Here is a 7,870-nt window from a genome sequence, read left to right as displayed (position 1 = left end):
AGTAATAAATAGCTCATACAATGACATATATATTATTTAACTAAATAATAAATATGTAACTAAAAATCTTGTTAGCTTTTGGTTGAAAGCTAACAAGATAGTTACAATGATAGTTGCATTGTGGCTTATTATATATATATATATATCAGTAGTATTTGCAAAACAATTATGTACTAATAAAAAATAGATAGAACTCCCTTGGATACACTTCAAGAAACTATCACTTTAAAAAACCTCCAATACCGATGTTTAGAATTAAAATAAAAAAAATTGCAAACAAAGAAAAGGAAAAAACAAAGAGTTTATTTTATATGCACAAAAACACAGATATTTAGGAGTACTTCAAACAATGTTGAGCAATTTTTAATCAACAAGAGTTAGGCCTATATAAATTATTTACATTAATAGAGGTCAAACGTGCAAGGCACATTCCAAGAACTAGTAACTTATAAGAATCGATGATTTAATCTTTGTTTATATACACAAAATCATATGCTATAGTTGAATTTATAAGAACACACGAGTTAGATTGATCTTGTAAATTAAAAAAATCACAAAAATAGCATGTATATAACGAAAATCCTTTTTTTCTTTCTTTGTCAAACAAGTTTTATTTGTGTGCTTTTATATTAAGCACAATTACCTATGGATCAATGGAAACTATGGGGTACTTAATGTATGGACAAAATTTAATGTCACAAATAACATTAAATTTCCCTACCGGGAAAATTAGTTTGAAAATCGCGATATATACGACACTCGTTAATCCAATAACAAAGTATGCTCTTGTCGTCTCTCCAATTGCAACGGCTATTGAAGATAAATTACTTTTAAGAAAGAGTAAATTAATCGTAAGCTACTTCATCAGAACATTTTTGGTCATCAGCACTGTCATTGTGGCGTTAACCGTTCCATTCTTTGGATGTGTCATGACATTTACGGGCGCTCTTTTGGGTGTTACCGTGTCGATATTGTTACCATGCCTATGCTACCTCAAGATAAGAAGCCTTCATATTTGGAAGTTGTGTTTATTGGGATGATTTTGATTTTTGGTTCTTCAGTTGCCATATCTGGAACTTACACTTTTTTGAAAAACATAATTAGTCATGTCTAGAGGTGACAGATGAACGGTTTGGACATAATTTGGATGGGTCAGAATGGACTGAATCAATGGGTCGTTGCTCAATCATGTCCTTAAGTTTATTTGGACTATAATGAACTAAGGAATAAATAATGATTTGTAGCCCAAACCACTCAACTTGACCCCACCATTTTTTTTAATTGAAATATCAATAAATATTATAAACCAAATATTCCCAAACCAATCAAACATTGTGTGCACAAATTCAATAAGGGAATCAATTTGCATCTGCTAAGCAAGTTAAATTCAAAGCCTGGTGACTTCACCGTTATAGTGGATAAAGTTCAGTTACTTTATTGTGACAATCAATCGACTTTACTATCAACGAACATACAAAAGCAAGGAAGACAAAACAAATACTATAGGAAGCATTACAAAACATTCAAGAAAAAGCAAGCGCGCATACAATATCTCATCCGTTATAAAAAAGAACACAAGTACTGATAGCTAGCTACCACTGTTTAGACTTGATAAACAACTATCAATAAACAAAAATGGATATAGAGAAACCGCGTTGGAAGAAGGCATACATCATTTGAAGCCTTTACAGGTTGATATGATCTCTCTGCAAAGAACATATATTGTAAAGTTAAAAGTAATATTGGAAAAAAACATAGCATTTCTAATGTAGGAATGAAGTTAATGAATTCATAGAAGCATACCTCAATTATAGAAGTATACCTCAAGCTTGTCTTCTCCGGTCATTTCTTTAACATATTCCTTAATATTGAAGATCGACTCTTTAAGCTGAGGGCAGTCCCATACTTTGATAAGTTCTAATGACGCAATATCTCCAAAACTGTCTGGGATCTCCATAAGCTCATCCAATGTAGTTATATGTAGGTTCTCGAGCACGGGAAAGGAATTCTCTGCATCAACCTGCCATTCAGAAAATAACACACAATCCAATTTTAGAGATTTGAGATTCTGGAAGGTGACATCTTCCATGTTCCATTCTTTCCTTTCCTCGATGATTGTGAAATTTAGAATTAGTTCTTGAAGGTTGGGTAGTCTAGCAATTCTTGATAGTGTATCGGATGTCAGAGCGATCCCTTTCAACTTCAGTGTCTTCAAGCTCAAAGGGAAGCAGTATGTATTTTCTCTGAATGAATCACAAAAAGCAGATACATGAAGTTGTTCAAGTTCGTTAAGGACATCCAATCTTGGAAAACAAATCTTCTCTGCTGTACAATCTTCTGGTTGTGCGATACAGACTTCAAGGTTTTGAAGCTTAGGAAACCTTTTGAAAATAATATCCTCTGTGTCTTCTAAACCGGGAAGGTAGAGCAGAGATAATGTTCTCAAATTTTCTAACCTTGAGTCCTCGTCTAACACAGTTTGATCAAAAAGAGCACCGTACTTCATCCGCACATCTCGTAGCTTTGCTAGACTCCAAAACCAAGGCGATAGTACCATGCATGATTCCTCTATGTTATACACCGATAGAGTTTCTAGATTGCAGAGGTTTGAAAATGACGGAGGGAGAGCGTTAGCCTTCGTCTGAATGAGTAAGTACTTCAAATGAACGAGCATACCGATTTCATTCAGCAAAGAATCTGTCAATGTTATGTCCTTCAAATCCAAACTTTTGAGAAGCCTCAAGTGTTTTAGGTGACTCTTGTAGGAAAGACAACCCTTAAACCCATCATAGACCTTCAGAGAGAGGAGGTGTTTAACATAAGGATTCTTCTTTTCTGGATTAAACACCACAAAATTTTCATCCAAATGAAAGAGACGTTGATCATAACAAATGGTAATTCCTCGTGCCATCATACCAGAAGAAGACGAAGCGTTTGGACCTCCTATGAAGTCAAAAAACTTTTCCTTTCTAGATTTTATAGAACAAAAGTCATGCACAAGATCATGAATTTTGCAAATAGAATTATCGAAAGGTATTACCAAGCTACTGGAAATTAACTCATTCACTACTTCTTCTGCACTTTTCATCTCAATCTGCTCCACAAGTCCTTCACCAATCCAAAAATCTTTCAACTCAGAGATCCTTATATCTTCGTCCTTTGGATAACTTGCAAGGTAAACCAAACACGGCTTTACATGATCTGACAACTGGTCATAACTTAATTGTATAATCTTCACCACTTCCTCTTCATCCTTAAAAATAAAGGAACTCAAATTATTGAGAACTTCAAGCCACAAAGCCTCTTTCTTTTCCTTCTTTGAAATGACTCCACCGATTAGATCAAGTACTAAAGGAAGCCCATTACACTTTCGAGCTATCTTTTCTCCAACATCCTTTAGTTCATCAGGGCAACGTTCTTCTCCAAATACACTTTTCTCTAATAACTCCCAACTTTGTTTAGGTCTTAGCAATTGAAGATAAAGAGGATCACTGTGGCATTTTCTGTGCAAAGCAACTTCCTCTTTCCGACTTGTTAAAATCACTCTGCTTCCTTTCTGAAATTCAGGAAAAGGTCTCATTAGCTCATCCAATGTTGCAGTATCCCACATGTCATCCAAGACAATAAGGTACCGTTTTGCTAATAGTTTTTTCCGCAGCTTATCAGCAACGTCATCATCTATGTCATTCTCACCGACTCTTTCTTTCAAACCAATAACTTGATTGAAGATTTTTTGCAACAACTTTTTCTCATTACGTTCCTGGTCGACTGTGCACCAAGCACGAACGTCGAAATGATCAACAATGGACTTATCATTATACACTCTGTAAGCCAAAGTAGTTTTTCCAAGCCCTGGCATGCCGACTATGGAAATGACATCTATCTCAGCTGGTCCGCTGGTGAGCTTCCTAATTATCCACTCTGTCTCCTCCTCAAAACCTACAATTATTTGACCAACTGTACTCGATGAGTTTCTTTCAACCGACTTGTTGGGAGCGTTTGCAACAATAATACCGCTGCTCTTGGGGATCTTCTCGTGTACCTCTTTTTTGACAAGCTTGATCTTTTCTACGGTATCAGGAAGTATGAAGATAAGCTGCAATAGACCATGATCTCGGGCAAGAATTGAGTTAATGCCATTGTTGTGCCTCATATGCCACATCTAGAAAACGGGTACCAAAGATCTCTATGCAGCTCTTGCTCAACATACCCAAAGAACGATCTTATGATTTCCAGGTCTTCCTTCATCTCCCCGATTTCTTCTTTTATCAAAGAAACTGAATAAGCATTGGAATTGACCAAGTCATTTAAGTTTGTGAGTAGAAGAGTCATGAAGAGCGGTCCATCACTCATGGGGAAATGGAGCAGAGACGAGTCTGCACGGGCTTTTAAGAAATCATTCTTGAGATCCACCTTCAGGAGTTCAATATTTTCCAGCAAGTTTAGACCTGCACAGCTTGTTGGATTCATATTGTCTTCACTCGTTGATTTCTCCTCTAAGTTGCGAACAAGAATGGATACCTCCTTGATAAGTGCCCCAACACGTGCCAAGAGAACAAATAATTTGTCATGATGAATAATGTGTTTGGGCACATCATAAAGAACAATAAATAGGAACTCTATCATGACATGAATGTTTCGAGCTGAGGTTCTAGGAGTAATAGCATTAATCACGTGCTCTTGTAGATGAATCAGATATTCTATAAGAAAGTCTGGAGCGGCTTCTAGGAGCTGCTTAATGAAGCATCCAACTTCTTCCGACTTTGAAGCTTTCAAATTTGTACAACATATGTGCATAACCTCCAGTGAAACCGGAATTATCTTCAAAAGTAGATGGACTAGCATGGAATTGACTTGAGAGACTTTTTCATTTGTTTTATCAAGTTGATAAGACAAAAGGACAAAACAGAAGTGTCCTACTCTCTCCGCCATAAGTTGAAACTGCGGTAAGACATATTCGATTGTCTCATACTCAACACAACCATTTACTTTCAACCTATGGAAATCTCTTAAATTGCCAAATACATTTTGAAGAAGCTCACATTGAGTCATTGATGGGGAAATCAACTCAGCACGAACCTTTGGTAGATAATGGAGATTCAGGAGGAGCACGTCCAAAAGTTCAACCAACTGATTCTCAGTCATGGCGGCAGAATGATGATGATGTGAGATTTTAGAACTTGTGATATTTTCAAGAAGGCGAGGAACGATATGATCCGTTAATTTAACCATCATGTCATCTCCACTACTCTGATGAAAAAGTGAGTGAACCAGATCATGAACCTCATATGATATGCAAGACATTTCAGCATTAGGACCATCCGACATGTAATAACATAGCTGTAAACATGCCAACAAAAATGTCAGCTTTTCAGTTTGATCAACAATTTGATCTTCTTCATTCTTTAACCTCTCTACGAAATCCTGAAGATTGACAATGTCCTCGTGAAGTAGAGCAGATGATACCTGCTAAAAGACCAAATGTGTATCAAAACCAAATTTACTCTAACGTAAATGTAGCCTACTGCATCAACTAAATGTTGTTTTTCCTGTTCTTATAGTTTATATCAAAAAGCAAGAGAGTTGGATTTCTCAGAAATTATTCGAAAAAGTCAACTTTCTTTCTTTTGTAACAGAAAAATCACTCTACTTTTGTCATTTTACCTATACACATTCAAATGGTTTTAGCTGATGTGACATTTTTTTTAAAATGCATCCATTAAAACCACTTTACTGACCAGTTCCATGACCCGACCAACTACTGCTTTTCTTTTTTTAACACAACAGAATCTCATCCTATAAAACATAACAACAACATACCCAGTGTAATCCCACAAGTGAGGTCTAGGGAGGCTAGGTGATGTGTACACAGACCTTAGTCCTACTTGTGTGAGGTAGAGATGAAGTTCTTTAATTAATTGGTTAATCGTATTGACTAATGAACAATTGTTGAATCAAATGCCTTTACATGAGAGTTTTTTGATGTCTAACTTACTCGGCAATTCTTATCTTACCTTATCAACAACAACAACAAAAAGTCTACAATGTCCTAGGCTATCATCAACACACAAATTTCATACTCATTCAGAAAGTGCCACAACAGATCTATGAGAACTCAAAGAGCACTTCTATAATAAAATATCATGTTAATCTGTATGTAATCAAACAAGGGCGGAAATGCAGAATAGCAAGATAAACAAAACGAATAGTCAATACAACAACACCCAGTGTAGTTAGTGGAATCTGAGGTTAGAGCGTACACAAACCTTACTCCTGTTTCCAATACATCCTCGCTCAAGAAAAACAATCCAACCCAAAAAAAAAAGTAAAAGAAATACAAGAAACAACAAACAATAACAGATAGCAGTAACATAACAAAATAATATATTAATCGAGGTACAAGAACCAACATACCAATGAGTTGCTTGCTAATTTCTCTGTTTCTCCTTCATTTTCCATGTATGCAATTCTCAAAATCTGAACAATTACTCTACTAATTAACACCACAAATGTCTAGCAAATATTAATTTGTAAAGAAGAAAGTATCAAAACCCAAATATTCTTCAATAATCATACCTTAAGGTTGAGAAAATGGTCCAATGATTAATAGAAAGAAGATTTAAAAATTACTCTAATAATTCATTGACTTCTCCGTTTTAATATTCCCTTATATATTAGCTATGAGTTTTTATTTTTAAACATGATATTTGACTTTTTTTTAATTTAAAAGCTACATAAACATTACTATAAGTCACAATTATTAATATATTAAAATTCTCATATATTTTTATTCAACTCTCGAAATCCAGACACGGCCGCGAAAACTGAGGGAGTAGTACAGTACACATTATATCATCTTTTGTGAAAGTCATACACGTCTATGGCCTTATAATATTCATTTTATACTCCACTTGTATTGAGCTTCGTTTGATCAATTGTGAAAATGAATTGTCAATTTTTAAAGTTTTTATAATCAATTGTGAAAAATATAATATTTATACTACACTTGTTTTGAGATCTGATCTAATATTTTTTTTTTGTTGCTATTAGTATTATTTATAGGGAAAATGCATAAGTACCCCCAGTCTATGCCCAAAATCTCAGAGACACACCTAACCTTTACTAAGGTTCTATTACCCCCGAACTTATTTTATATATAATTTTCTACCCCTTTTCGGCCTACGTGGCACTATCTTGTGGGCCCAGCGCGTGTTGACAATTGTTTCAAGGATAATACCACGTAGGTCGAAAAGGGGTAGAAAATTATATATAAAATAAGTTCGGGGGGTAATAGGACCTTAGTAAAGGTTAGGTGTGTCTCAGGGATTTTGGACATAGGCTGGGGGTACTTACGCATTTTCCCTTATTTATACTCCACTTGTTTTGACACTTTCATAATTTGCTGTTTGATTCCAACTGGATGATCCGGTATGATGTGAAAATATTTTCTAATAAAATAACTGGTTGTTTACTAACTTATTTTTAATGTTCGCTAAGTAATTTAAAAAAATATTCTAAAAGTATTTGTATATATAAGAGAAAAGGGTCAAAAACACACCTAAACTATCCTCTTTTTTTGAGTTTCATACCTAAACTATTGAGAGTGTGAGTTTCATACCTAAACTGTCATTTTTTAGTTTGAGAAACACACCTCAGTGGTGTGTGTAATACACTCTCTCTTTTATTTGAAAAAACTTTGATACATGACATTTCACATGGACAAAATATTCTACCTTGACAAAAATTAAATAATAAAATTTTAATATTAATTAAAAATTAAAGATTAAAATATTACTATCCATAAAGAAAAAATAAAATTTAAAAAATAAAATTTAAATTATTTTTCTTACCCCACTCCACCACCTCCTCC

General features: G+C 34.6%; 1 pseudogene; it reads right to left on the bottom strand.

Moving 5' to 3' along the window:
• Positions 1-1,636: 1,636 nt before the first annotated feature.
• On the bottom strand, positions 1,637-6,564 carry LOC102597297 (putative late blight resistance protein homolog R1A-3; annotated as a pseudogene).
• Between the last annotated feature and the right edge of the window lie 1,306 nt (positions 6,565-7,870).

Source organism: Solanum tuberosum, unplaced genomic scaffold, assembly GCF_000226075.1.
Source record: "Solanum tuberosum cultivar DM 1-3 516 R44 unplaced genomic scaffold, SolTub_3.0 scf00552, whole genome shotgun sequence".
Lineage (NCBI taxonomy): Eukaryota > Viridiplantae > Streptophyta > Magnoliopsida > Solanales > Solanaceae > Solanum > Solanum tuberosum.
Note: the sequence above shows the minus strand (reverse complement) of the source record. Positions and strands in the feature narration are given on the sequence as shown.